This window comes from Arachis duranensis, chromosome 9 (genome assembly GCF_000817695.3).
Source record: "Arachis duranensis cultivar V14167 chromosome 9, aradu.V14167.gnm2.J7QH, whole genome shotgun sequence".
Classification (NCBI taxonomy): Eukaryota; Viridiplantae; Streptophyta; class Magnoliopsida; order Fabales; family Fabaceae; genus Arachis; species Arachis duranensis.
In genome coordinates, this window is record NC_029780.3 from 99,653,066 (window position 1) to 99,668,386 (window position 15,321).

Genomic DNA, 15,321 nt, shown 5'->3' on the forward strand with positions numbered 1-15,321 from the left:
TAACTTAAATTCTATCCTATTTATACACTTTCTAAATTGAGCTTCTGTTGTGTTTCTTGGGCTTTGAGGCTTTTCCCTGATTTCCTTTTGCTTTGGGTTTATGGTCCATAATCCTGATGAGGCTGTGATTCAATTCTGTAACATTCATTGAGCAAACTTAGTGATAAACAAGTAATGACACAAGACTCAACAAATTGAAGTTCCAGACTCATCAATTCTTCAGGCCCAATCCCATAAACCATGATATTCAATTGGGTTTCCTACCATAATACGTTTAAGTTAATGTTTGTGCTCAAATGCTAACTTAAACTTCAATATATTTGGCCCAGAAACCCTTTCAAAAAGTGGCGTTTAAGTTGAAGTTTAAGTTTCAGTTTAAGGTTAAACTGAAACATAAACGTGGAAATGGAAGAAAGCAACCCAGGAGTGTGAAATGTCGAACACGTTTAAGCTTCAGTTTAAGGTTAAACTGAAGCTTAAACGTGGAAATGAAGAAAGCAACCCTGGAGGAGCAATTGGGTCGAACACGTTTAAGCTTCAATTTAAGGTAAAACTGAAGCTTAAATGTGGAAATGAGAAAGCAACCCTGGAGGAGAGAAATAGTCGAACACGTTTAAGCTCGAGTTTAACCTTAAACTGGAGCTTAAACGTGTTCGGCGTTTTTGCTACTCCAGGGTTGCCTTCTCATTTCCACGTTTAAGCTCCAGTTTAAGGTTAAACTGGAGCTTAAACGTGGAAATGGCTCCCTGGTGCATTTCTCATTTCTGGCTTTTAACTTCCAGTTTAAGGTTAAACTGGAGGTTAAACGTGGAAATGCTCCCTTGGTGGAATTCTCATTCTGGCGTTTAACTTCCAGTTTAAGGTTAAACTGGAGGTTAAACGCCAGTTCCAGCATTTCTTAGCCTTCATGATTCTGGCGTTTAAGCTCCAGTTTAGGCTTAACTGGAACTTAAACGCCATTTCCAACATTATATGGCTTGGTAGTTTAAGTTCCAGTTTAAAGTTCCAGTTTAAGCTTAAACTGGAACTTAAACTCCACATGTGATATTCAAGCTTCCTTTATTGATTTTGTTGCTTCCTTGCCTAGCCTCTTCTTCCCTGAAATCATCCAAACAATTGCATCAAAGTCTTGCAAAATTTCATAAGAAATCTTCCATTCATAGCATTCAAGTAATATAACTAAAAACTCATGGAATTTGCATCAAAATCATACTGTTTGGATGGTTCATTGCTTTGTTATTCATTTAACCATTCTTGGTTACTTTAAGCTCAAGAAAATGCATAAAACAACTAAAACTAACAGAAAAATGCTAGTGAAATTAGCCTAAGATACCTTGGCATCACCAACGGGGACAAAAATTCATCAAACCCAGGAATAATAGAGGCGCTTCAAGATCGATTAAAGCAACTCGAGAAAGAAGCCCAACATCAACGCGAAAAGGAAGAGGATCTACATCGGGAAATAAGGCGACGCCGGGAATTAGAAAATAAGCTTCTAAAACTCAAAGCCGATCTCAAAACCAAAGCTACTCGATCCACTCCAGAGGATAGCTCCCACTAGGGTCAAGATCCATTCACCAGAGAAATCATGAAGACAAAAATTCCAAAGGACTTCAAACTCCCGGATATGACTTTGTATGACGGCACTTCAGATCCCAATCATCACCTTAGCAATTTCAGAAGCAGAATGTACCTCACTGACGCCTCGGATGCAGTACGCTGTAAAGCTTTTCCAACAACTCTTACCAAGATAGCCATTAGATGGTTCGACAGCCTACCTCCAAAGTCCATCTCAAGCTTCGACGACCTGGCCAAAAAGTTCCTGGCCAGATTTTCCATACAAAAAGATAAGGCTAAACACGCCCCCAGCCTACTAGGAATCAAGCAAGGAGATCGGGAGAGTCTTCGTAACTACATGGAAAGATTCAACAAAATATTTATGAACATACAAAGTCTACCAACAGAAGCTGCCATTGTGGGCCTCATAAACGGCCTACGAGAAGGACCTTTTAGTCAATCTATATCAAAGAAGTACCCTGCATTCCTGGACGAAGTACAAGAACGAGCGCAGAAGTACATCAACATGGAAGAGAATTCTCAACTGGGGGAAGCCTCGAGGTTCGGTCCCACCTACCGAGACAAAGATAAAGAATCCAAGAAAAAGAAAGATCACTCCGGGGAGAAAATCAAAAAATATCATAACTACACCCCCCTTAGGGTATCCTTGGTAGATGTTTACAAAGAAGTCTTCCATACAGAGAAAATACCCCCAGCTCGGCCACTCAAAGTTAAAAGGGGAGGAGGAAATCGGAGCGAGTACTGCGAGTATCATCGAGTCCGAGGACACTCCACCAACGAATGCTTTGACTTGAAAAATGTCATAGAAAAATTAGTAAGAGAAGGAAAACTAGATCGGTTTTTGGCCAACAGGGATGAAGAGCCAAGAAAAAGAAGAAGGGATGAAGATGTCGGACGATCTGAGCGATCACCTCGCACACCGGAAAGACACGTCCACATGATACACGGTGGATTCGCGGGAGGAGGAATCTCCAAATCATCCCGCAAGTGACACCTCAAAGAAGTGTACCATGTCGAAGGAAAGAAAGAGGCGCCAGACATCCCAGCAATTACGTTTACCAAAGAAGACGCATCTGGAATCATCTCGGGACACGACGACCCCATGGTGATCACCATCATACTGGCAAACGCCAATCTCCACCGTACATTAATTGACCAAGGAAGCTCCGCCGACATCTTATTCAAAACTGCCTTCAATAAGCTCGGCTTAGAAGAAAAAGAGCTAAGAGCATACCCGGACAACCTGTTCGGACTTGGGGACACCCCAATACAACCACTGGGATACGTATCGCTACATACAACCTTCGGAAAGGGGAACCAATCCAGAACACTCAAGATAGACTACATCGTGGTCGACGTAAGATCAGCCTACAATGCCTTAATAGGTCGGACAATGTTAAACTAACTCGGAGTAATAGTTTCAACTCCACACCTACATATGAAATTCCCAACTGCAGAAGGGATAGCTACAATAAAAGCAGATTGAAAAATGGCGCGTCACTGTTATAACGAAAGTCTAAACCTTAGAGGCGAAGGAGAAGAGTTCCACACAATCGAACTTGGTAGAGTTCAGAGGTGAAAAGAACTCCGTCCACAGCCTGAAGGTGAAGTAGAGAAAGTTCAGATCGGAGATACCCCGGATAAGACAACTAATATCGGCACAATCCTGAAAAGAGACACAAAAGAATCACTCATACAGTTTTTACGAGACAATGTTGACCTCTTCGCATGGAAAGCCGCCAACATGCCAGGCATAGATCCCGAACTAATGAGCCACAAGTTGGCAGCCTATTTGGGATCTCGGCCGGTACAACAAAGACGAAGAAAACTCGGGCCAGAACGATCTCAGGCTGTGGAAGAACAGGTGCAGGCACTACTAGAGGCAAGATTCATAAGAGAAGTCAAATACCCACTATGGCTAACAAACATCGTCTTTGTGAGAAAGTCAAATGGGAAGTGGCGAATGTGCACCGACTACACCGACCTCAACAAAGCCTGCCCAAAAGACCCTTATCCACTCCCAAGCATCGATGCTCTAGTAGATGCCTCATCTGGATATAAGTATCTCTCATTTATGGACGCATACTCGGGGTACAACCAGATTCCAATGTATCCACCGGATCAAGAAAAAACCTTGTTTCTAACACCCAAAGCAAACTATTGCTACATCGTAATGCCTTTTAGCCTTAAGAATGCGGGAGCTACATATCAAAGGCTAATGAATAAGGTCTTCTCAGACCACATCGAAAAAATCATGGAGGCCTACGTGGATGACATGTTGATAAAGACACAAAGTGAAGAGACATTACTAACCGACCTGGTCCAAGTGTTCGGCACCATACGGAAGCATGGCATACGACTTAACCCGGCTAAATGCACTTTCGTAGTGGAAGCAGGTAAGTTCTTGGGCTTTATGCTCACACAAAGAGGAATTGAGGCAAATCCAGATAAATGCCAGGCCATACTCAACATGAAAAGCCCAACATGCGTCAAAGAGGTACAACAACTCAATGGGAGATTGGCGGCCTTATCCAGATTCCTAGCAGGGTCAGCGATAAGATCCCTCCCTTTCTACGTTACTTTAAGGAAGGGAAAGAACTTCGAGTGGACAACATAATGTGAGCAAGCCTTCCGAGACTTCAAAGAATTCTTGGGACGGCCACTTATCCTATCTCGACCACGAGAAGGAGAACCACTCATATTGTACCTCGCAGTAGGAAGTCGGGCAATAGCCTCAGCACTAATTAGAAAAGACGAGGGCGGGCAACAACCCGTCTACTTCATTAGTAAAGCACTACAGGGGTCAGAGCTGAACTACCAGAAAATAGAGAAGTTTGCCTACGCTCTCATACTAACATCCCGACGACTTCGCCCGTACTTCCAAGCCCATACCATTAAGGTTTGGACCAACCAGCCCATAAAGGGGATATTGCAGAAAACAGATCTAGCAGGAAGAATCCTACAATGGGCAATCGAGTTGTTCGAATTCGACCTCCAATACGAGCCACAGACAGCCATTAAATCACAATACCTAGCCGACTTCATTGCAGAATTCACAGACACCCCGGAGATTCCCATAGAGTGGAATATATACGTGGACGGTTCCTCGAATAAAATCGGAAGTGGCGCAGGTGTGATAATCGAAAGCAACCAAGGAACCCAACTTGAGCTTTCCCTCAAATTCGGATTCCCGGCACCAAACAACCAGGTGGAATACGAAGCATTATTAGCTGGTTTGAAGCTAGCTAGGGAGGTTGGAGCTCAGAAACTTAACATCTACAACGATTCACAAGTCGTTACCTCACAAATAATAGGGAGCTACCAAGCCAAAAATCCTACCATGAAAAAATATTTGGATAAAACCAAGGAACAGCTCGGACAACTCGGGGAATATAGGATCTACCACATACCTCGCGCGCAAAATGCCCGAGCTGGCGCACTCTCAAAACTAGCCAGCACCAAACCAGGGTGCAATAATAGAAGCCTCATTCAGGAAATACTGCAGAACCCATCAATATCGAAAGAAGAAAAAATCCTAGCCATAACAAAATGGAGGCACAATACTACACTATCATAAACAACACCCTCTTTAGATCTCAATACCATTGTTAAAATGCGTACCGACCTCAAATACAAAGGAAGTCTTGGAAGAAGTACACAGCGGCATTTGTGGTAATCATCTCGGAGTGCAGGCTCTCACCAAAATGGTACTCCGAGAGGGATTCTATTGGTTAACTCTACAAAAGGAATCTACAGAATTTGTAAAGACATGTCCACCATGTCAGAAGCATGCCAACTTTCACATCGCCCTGCCGGAAAAGCTCATCAGCGTGACCTCACCCTGGCCATTTGCAAAGTGGGGACTCGATCTTCTCGGACCCTTTCCCCAGGGATCGGGACAAGTCAAATTCTTCATAGTAGGGGTAGACTATTTCACAAAATGGATCGAGGCAGAACCCTTAGCCAATGCCACTACTCAAAGAAGCCAGAAATTCCTATATAGGAACATCGTCACAAGGTTCGGGGTCCCATACTCCATCACCACAGACAATAGCACCCAATTCACAGATGCAGGCTTCAGAAAACTAGTAGCCAACTTAAATATAAAACACCAGTTCACCTCCGTCGAACATCCCCAAGCTAATGGACAAGCTGAAGTGGCCAACAAAGTCATATTGGCCGGGCTGAAACGGAGACTACAAGAAGCTAAGGGAGCCTGGGCCAAGGAACTTCCACAAGTCCTATGGGCGTATCGAACAACCCCCCACTCTACTACGAACGAATCACCATTTCGATTAGCATATGGAGTGGAGGCAATGATTCCAATAGAAGTCGAGGAAGGGTCCCCCCGAGTAGTTCATTACAATGAACAAACCAACTCTCAACTTCAAAGAGAAGAGCTCGACCTACTTCCCAAAATCCAAGAAAGAGCTCGGATCAGAGAAGAAGCATTAAAGCGTCGAATGGCTTCCAGGTATAATCAAAAGGTAGTGCCAAGAGGTTTCGGTGAGAATGATCTCATCTTAATCCAAAATGATATTGGAACAACTCAACCCGGAGAAGGAAAGTTGGCAGCCAACTGGAAAGGACCCTACCGAGTCATAGAAGTACTTGGGAAGGGCTACTACATACTGTCCGAACTCGAGGGACGAGAACTCCCCAGATCATGGCATGCCTGTAACCTAAGGAGGTACTATAGCTAGGAAAGATAAAAGATCTCATCGCAAGATACACTCTTTTTCCTGAAAAGGTTTTTTAATGAGGTATCAAGACTGAGATATAATCTAAGGGTACAAAAACACCCGCATGTACATATTTACACTTTCTTTGAATAAAATACATTTCAGATATTCTACAAGTTCCCAAGACGCATTAATCTGAAGCATTCATCATCCGATTATAAAGCAACAGATCGACAAGAAAGTGAAGAACAAATTCACTGTACGATCTCGATAGGAATGATCGTTCGACAAAGGTGAAAACGTGATTCACCTAAAGGACGATCAAACCGGGACAGAAACCACTAACTACAAATCGGCAAAGATGAAAACAAAATAATGCAAGAAGTTATCGAAAGTGATCTCAAAAAAGAACCTGACGAGGTCTTATGGATTGCTATATAATAACTTAAAAAGACTGGCCGACATCAAGAAGTCGGATCAAGTCAACCCAAGTTATCAGTGAATCCCTGGAAAGAGGTCTGGCCAACCTTATTAAAGAGGAATTGCTATAACTTAGAAGAGATCGACCTAACGAAGTTGGTCTCCTACAAAAAAAAGTTATAAAAGTAATCCCTGAAAGAGACCTAACAAAGGTCCAAGAAAGAGGATTACAAAAATAACTTAGAAGAGATCGACCTAACAAAGTCGGTCTCCTACAAAACAAGTTATAAAAGTAATCCCTAAAGAGACCTAACAAAGGTCCAAGAAAGAGGATTCCAAAAATAACTTAGAAGAGATTGACCTAACGAAGTCAGTCTCCTCCAAAACAAGTTATAAAAGTAATCCCTGAAAGAGACCTAACAAAGGTCCAAGAAAGAGGATTACAAAAATAACTTAGAAGAGATCGACCTAACGAAGTCGGTCTCCTACAAAACAAGTTATAAAGTAATCCCTGAAAGAGACCTGACAAAGGTCCAAAAAAGAGGACTACAGAAATAACTTGGGAGCCCAACACGACAAAGTTATAAGATTAATCCCTGAAAAAGACCTGAACAAAGTCCAAGAAAGAGGATTATTGAAATAACCTAGAAGGGACTGACGTGAAAAAACCGGACCAACGAAAGCTACAACTTGGACCGACAAGAAGAAATCGGACCAACGAAAGGTACAGCTTGGACCGACAAGAAGAAATCAGACCAACGAAAGATACAGTTTGGACCGACCAGAAGAAGTGAGACCCACACAGTCACGGCCTCCAAGGATCCAAGTTACAAACAATAAGTACAAAAGCAATCCAAAGAGGTCAAGCTGCAAGATTCCAACACTCTCAGAAACCAGAAGAGATACCATGTTAAAGCGCAACAAAAGCATAATATAATAAAGCTTCAAGTGGCCACCAAAATCCGCCACAGAAAGCTACTTTTGTTTTTCAAAATAAAAGTTGCCAGGCAGGAAACCAAAAAGCGTCGATAGTTAAACAAAACAATAAACAGTTCAAAAAGCCCACAAAACTGGGCTATTTACACAAATACTTTAAAAAGAAGATCAACAAAGATTGGGAGCCTCCCTGACAGCATCAGTACGAGGAGAAGGAAGGCGAGTCTGAATAGGCACAGCATCTACAGTTCCATCATCCCGTTTCAGAATCTGGCAATCCGGATCAGACATAGCGGGAGGAACCGAGGAGGTCGACACTTTGACAGAGGGCATTGGGAGAGGTTCAACATCATCATCATCCTGGTCATCAGGGACAATCTTACCATCCCTCACAACATTATCCAGGCTGAAGAGAGTAATGTTGGCCTCAGGAGCAATAACCCGAACCTGCTCCTTCAGATTCTCATAGGCAGCAGTTACACTACCAACAAGATGACCCTGGAGCTCGGAGTAATCAGCTCGGGCGTTCTCCAACTCCTCCTTCAAACGCATTCCCTCTCGATAAGATGTGACATAGCTATCCTTATGCCTTAGCGCCGTGTCCTCAACCAGCCTTACAGAGGTAGCCAAAGAGAGGGAACTCACATTCTCATTCTCCAGATCTCTTTCCAACTTGGCCACCTTCACTTCAAGCTCTTCCTTCAAGCCTTTTATCCGATCAAACTCCCATTTGGCCTCCTCTATAAAAGCTTTGGTGGCATGGAGAGGAAGACTTTGAGCAGTTCGTTATAGGGCCACTCCCATGTGTGCCATTTTGATACTACTTCGAGTTATATAATCATAATGATGAAGAAGTGACACGTCATCCATAGAGAGGGCACCATAAGGAGCGATTTGTTGATCTACAAACTCGATCGCGTCAAAGTCAGGAGCATCAAGGTTGAAAGGCTCAATTGTTTTTTGCTTCTTACTAGGAGGAGCGCCAGAAGCAGCGGCAGAAGTCTGTGGAGGATCGACCAGACGAACCCGAGGAATATGAATCAGTTTCCTCGGCCCCGGAGAACTGGACACAGGAGGCTTCACTGGAACCTGAGAAGATCCCTCTCCGGCCACCTTGGCCGAGATGTTCAGAGCAGCAGTTGCCTTCTTTGCCTTTTTAAAGGCCTTCATGGAGTCGTTGTTCTTTGACATCTCTGCAAATACAAATCCAACCACAGCAGAGAGTTACAATCACAATAAGAGAAAGGAAAAATGAAGAAACAAGTATAGAAACAAGCCAGACAAGTACCCAAAACAGTCCAAACCAAGGATGCGTCATTCAAAAACCTTTTTGTATCAAGATGGGGCGGGGCCCCCCCATAAATCCTCAAGCACAAAAAGAAAGGCATGCTCAACATCATCAAGCATCTCCCAGGTATAGCGAGACACCCTTACATCCCTCTACCACTCTAGAGGGAAAGAAGGCTCATCATTTTCATCAAGAAAAAAGGGGCGGACCCCCTCGACAGCATGAACTTTAAAGAAGTAATTCTTGAAGTCCTTAAAGGACTCGTCATACATGGCGAAAACTTTATGGCCCTGAGCAGACCGAAAAGAAGCCCAAGAAGCTTTCTTTTTTGAAGAACTGCCAGGCTTGGCAGAAACAAACAGATAAAGGAAAAGAGTCTGAGAAGGTGTTACATCTAACTCTCTACAAAGAAGCTGAAATATTTTAATAAAACCCCAAGAATTGGGGTGAAGCTGGGATGGAAAAATATTACACGACCACAACAGGTCGGTCTCAAAGGCAGTAAAAGGAAAAGTAACGTTCAACTGACTGAAGAAGTATTCATAGGCGTAAAAGAAGGGACGCTCAACCTCGATAGAGGTCGGAAAACAAACCCTCTCATCAGAATCAGGAGCAACAAGCTCATAATCCCTCTCCCGGGCACTGTTACCACAAATCCTATGACGCTTCCTCAGCGCTACACAAAATTCAGCATCCACAACAGAAACACACAGCAAGACAAGGGAGTCCAGCCAATCGGACATCCCCTCAGGAACTCTGGAAGACATCTCTACAATGTTATTACGGGAAGACATGAGGCCAACTAATCCTACAATAAGAAAAGAAGATGGGGTTACTAAAAATATCTCGGACAGGGGAGAAAACAACTCGATCAAATACAATACAGATAAACAAATAGAAAAGGAAACCCCAAGAATCAAGTCAACATATTGGGGTATCCTTTGGAGGCAGTAACAAAGCAAGGTTTTCAGGAAAAATCTATAGCTCGCACCCCAGCACCTCTCAAACAAGAAAAGAAGATTGCAGACAGCAAGCATTTTTTCATCAAAACAAAACACAAAAATCATCAAAATCACTGCCTTACAGTCTATCAGCAGAAAGCATGCATCCCCAAGCATCAAAGCACGCCAAGTAGAAACCATCAAAGATGCAACCTTTTTCAGAATCAGACTAAAAAGCAATCTTCAAACAAAGCAAGGAAAAGATGCAGATTTTCTAGATATTGGTATCAGACAGAAACAAAAGAACATGCAAAAGCCCTAAAAAGCATCAAACAACAGAAAAATACGAAAAGAACTAACCTGGAGAAGAAAGAAGCTTCAAAGGAAAAAGGAGACGTAAAAATGAAAGCTACCCAGAAAATCGCCAAGCGACATCGCAACACAAGAAAAGAAGAAATGTAGGCAAAAAACAGAGAGCGAGAGAACGAAGGAAGAAATTGCGAAGAAGTTACGAAAAGAGTGAAGAAGAGAAACCGTTTCTGGGTTTTCAAAAATCAAAATAAAGAGCCAAAGAAAAACGGGGCAATTAATACTAATTAATGAAAGTATTAAACCCTCGCACGTTCCCAAAGCGCTGATGTAAAAATGCGCACTTTTAGAGGAAAACGTTCTACATTCAAAGTTGCTACAAAGGAATCGACAAAATGCTTGAGTTCGGCTTCACCAAAGAAGGACCGAAGTCAAGGACTCGACCTCAAAAAAGAAGACCGAGCTCAAGCAGGGGCACTGTTCATACCCTGGGTCGAGCTATTCGAGCCGGGATGTTCAGTAAAACAAAGCTACCGACTTCTTAGGGTCAAGCGGACCGACTTCGTTATAAAGAAGTCGGCCAAAGCGACAGAAAAGCCCAAAGAAGGGCCCAATTCAAGGAATATGACCCAGATCCGAAAGGCAGCCCAAGCTGATAGAGACAAGGGCGGTTCTATGGAAGATAAGCTAACCTCAACAAAAGATAAGATAAGATAAGATAACTAACTTATCTTATCCGCAGAAGGTCACATCTTACCATTATAAATACACTGGAGCACCCAGGTATAACTCATACTCTGATTCTACTAAAAACCTGCTTAATACCCTTGCTAACTTAAGCATCGGAGTCCCTTGCAGGTACCCTCACCCTCAGGTGATGAAGGATCGGCAGCACTTTCAGTTCAACAAGTCAGACACACTAGCTCCGGCCGTCATACACCAGCCGGACACGTTGGCCCCGACCAAAGCAAAAGATCTCGACCGAGATCGACCTACAGTTTCAGGTAACCCTTGGAACAGAATCATTATTGTCCGACCTCACCAAAGTGTTCGACACCATAAGAAAGCATGGCATGCGACTTAACCCCACAAAATGTACCTTCGCAGTAGAGGCTGGCAAATTCTTGGGCTTCATGCTCACAAAAGAGGAATTGAAGCAAACCCGGATAAATGTCGGGCCATACTCGACATAAAAAGTCCGATCTATGTCAAAGAGGTACAACAACTCAACAGAAGACTGGCAGTCCTGTCCAGATTTCTAGCCGGGTCAGCCATAAGATCTCTCCCCTTCTACGCCACATTAAGGAAGGGAAAGATATTCCAATGGACGACGGTGTGCGAGCAGGCTCTCCAGGATTTCAAAAGGTTTTTGGGACAACCACCTATTCTGACTCAACCGTAGGAAGGAGAACCACTTTTGTTATACCTCGCAACAGTAAATCGGGCAATAGCTTCAGCACTAGTTCAAGAAGATGAAAGTGGGCAACAACCCATCTACTTCATCAGCAAAACCCTACAAGGGGCCGAACTGAACTATCAAAAGATAGAAAAGTTCTCCTACGCTCTCATACTAACTTCTCGATGACTTCGCCCATATTTTCAAGCTCACACCATCAAGGTCCAGACCAACCAGCCCATGAAAAGCATTCTACAAAAAACAGACTTAGCTGGAAGAATTCTACAGTGGGCAGTAGAACTATCTGAGTTCGATCTTCAATATAAAGCTCGGACGGCCATCAAGTCACAGTATTTGGCCGATTTCATTGCCGAATACACGGACACTCTGGGAACTCCTTTAAAATGGAATATTTATGTAGACGACTCTTCAAACAAAACTGGGAGTGGTGCAGGAGTGATAATCGAAAGCAACCAGGGAACCCAAATCGAACTCTCCCTAAAGTTCGAGTTCCCTACTTCAAACAATCAGGCCGAATACGAAGCTTTACTAGCTGGTTTGAGACTGGCTAAGGAGGTTGGAGTTCAAAAGCTTATCAGCTTCAGCGGTTCCCAAGTAGTCACCTCACAAATAGCAGGGAACTACCAAGCTAAGGACCCTACCATGTAAAAATACCTGGACAAAATCAGGCATCAGCTCAGACATATCGTGGAATATGAGGTCCACCATATACCTCGAGAACAGAATGCTCGAGCTGATGCACTCTCAAATCAGAGATACTCCCTCAAATCAGAGATACTCCATATAGATAAGAAAGAGGCAAAGTGGCTAAGACGGGAGGCATAATACTATACCATCATAAACAACATCCTATATAAGAAAGGGATTTCGACACCCCTATTAAAATGTGTGTCGACCTCTAACACAAAGGCAGTTTTGAAAGAGATACACAGCAGCATGTGTGGCAATCATCTCGGAGCACAAGCTCTCTCCAAAAAAGTACTCCGAGCCAGATTCTTTTGGCCGACCCTGCAGAAAGAAGCAACCGAGTTCGTTAAGACATGCCCACCATGTCAACAACATGCTAACTTCCACATCACCCCACCAGAGGAGCTCATCAGTGTAACGTCACCTTGGCCGTTCGCAAAATGGGGAGTCGACCTCCTTGGACCCTTTCCCCAAGGATCAGGAAAAGTCAAGTTCCTCATTGTAGGAGTAGATTACTTCACAAAATGGATCGAGACAGAGCCCTTAGCTAATGCCACCACTCAAAGAAGTCGGAAATTCTTGTATAGAAACATTGTTACAAGGTTTGGGGTTCCTTACTCCATCACCACAGACAATGGCACCCAATTCACGGACACATGTTTCAGGAAGTTAGTAGCTGACTTGAAAATAAAACACCAATTCACATCCGTAGAACACTCGCAAGCCAATGGGCAAGTAGAAGCTGCTAACAAGGTCATACTAGCCGGGTTAAAACAGAGATTGCAGGACGCAAAGGGAGCTTGGGCTGAAGAGCTCCCATAAGTCCTATGGACATATCGGACAACTCCACACTCCACCACAAGGGAATCACCCTTCCGATTGGCTTACGGAATGGAGGCAATGATCCCAGTAGAAATCGAAGAAGGATCCCCCAGAATGATCCACTACAATGAAGAGGTCAACTTCTAGAGTCAAATGGAAAAGCTCGACCTACTTCCAAAAATCCGAGAAAGAGCCCGAATTAGGGAAGAGGCGTTAAAATGTCGAATGGCCTCAAGATACAATCGAAAAGTCATCTAGCGAAGCTTCATCAGCAATGATCTCATCCTAATCCAAAATGACATCGGAACAGGTCGACCAGGAGAAGGAAAGCTAGCAGCTAATTGGAAAGAACCCTACCGATTTATAGAGATATTGGGAAAAGGTTACTACAAAGTGTCTGACCTTGAAAGGTGAGAGCTACCAAGGTCGTGGCATACCTACAACCTAAGAAGGTATTATAGTTAGGAGGTAGTAAAGATCTTAGGTCAAGGTGCACTCTTTTTCCTGAAAAAGGTTTTTTATTAAGGCACCAAGCCAAGATCTATAAAACTGCCTGACTTAGGGGGTAAGCACCCACATGTATATATTTTTTTTACCTATATGCCTATTTTCTATTTGAATAAAACTTTTCAGATTCTCTACAAAGTCTCTCTACCAAGACGTATTAATCTGAACGCAAAAATTCATCGCCCGATTACAAAGCTACAGGTTGGCATGGTAAAAACCAAATTCACCGCCCGATCACGCCAATGTCAGAAAGATGAAAATCGAATTCATCGATCGATTTTGACAAAGGTCAGCAAGGTGAAAACCAAATTCACCGCCCGGCTTCGACAAGGTCGGCCAAGTGAGAACCAAACTCACCGCCCAATTTCTACAAAGTCGGCAAGATGAAAAGTGATAAAAAACATATTAATGCAAGAAGTTATAAAAAGTAATCCATAGAAAGAGGCCTAACGAGGTCTAAGAAAAAATGGATTGCTGGTGCATGGAATTGTGATCATCAACAATGGCGCCCAAAAACTTGGTGCTCTCAAACGTGAATCACACTTCGTCACAACTCCGCACAACTAACCAGCAAATGCACTGGGTCGTCCAAGTAATACCATACGTGAGTAAGGGTCAATCCGACAAAGATTGTTGGTATGAAGTAACCTATGGTCATCTTGTAAATCTCAGTTAGGCAGATTCAAATTGGTTATGGAGTTTTGATAATTAAAATATAAATAAAACACAAAGTAAAGATAGAGATACTTATGTAATTCATTGGTGAGAATTTCAGATAAGTGTATAGAGATGCTTTGTTCCTTTTGAATCTCTGCTTTCCTACTGCCTTCATCCAATCCTCCATACTCCTTTCCATGGCAAGTTGTATGTTGGGTTTCACCGGCGTCAATGGCTACCTCACGTCCTCTCAGTGAAAATGGTCCAACTACGGGTTACGTAGGGCTAATCATCTGTCGGTTCTTGATCGTGTAGGAATAGGATTTACTATCCTTTTGCGTCTGTCACTACGCCCTACAGTCGCAAGTTTGAAGCTCGTCACAGTCATCCCATCCCAGATCCTACTCGGAATACCACAGACAAGGTTTAGACTTTTCAGATCTCAAGAATGCTGCCAATGATTTCTAGCTTATACCACGAAGACTCTGATCTCAAGGAATTGAAGGCTCTGTTGTCAGGAGAGGCAATCAATCACACATGAGCTAGTAATCTAAGAGATACACGCTCAATCTTAAGTAGAACGGAAGTGGTTGTCAGGAACGCGTTCATAGGTGAGAATGATGATGAGTGTCACGGATCATCACATTCATCAGGTTAAAGTGCGAGTGAATATCTTAGAACAAGAATAAGCTTGAATTGAATAGAAAATAGTAGTAATTGCATTAGTACTCGAGGAATAGCAGAGCTCCACACCATAATCTATGGAGTGTAGAAACTCCACCGTTGAAAATACATAAGTGACGAAGGTCCAGGCATGGCCGAATGGCCATCCTCCCCAAATGTGAAAATATAGCGTACAGGACTCTCTATGATCCGAAGGATCAGCTCTCGGATATCTAATACAAAAGTAAAAGGTCCTACTTATAATGAAACTAGCTATTAGGGTTTACAGAAATAGGTAAATGATGCAGAAATCCACTTTTGGGGCTCACTTGGTGTGTGCTTGGGCTGAACATTGAGCTTTACACGTGTAGAGGCTTCTCTTGGAGTTAAACACCAGCTTTTATGCCAGTTTGG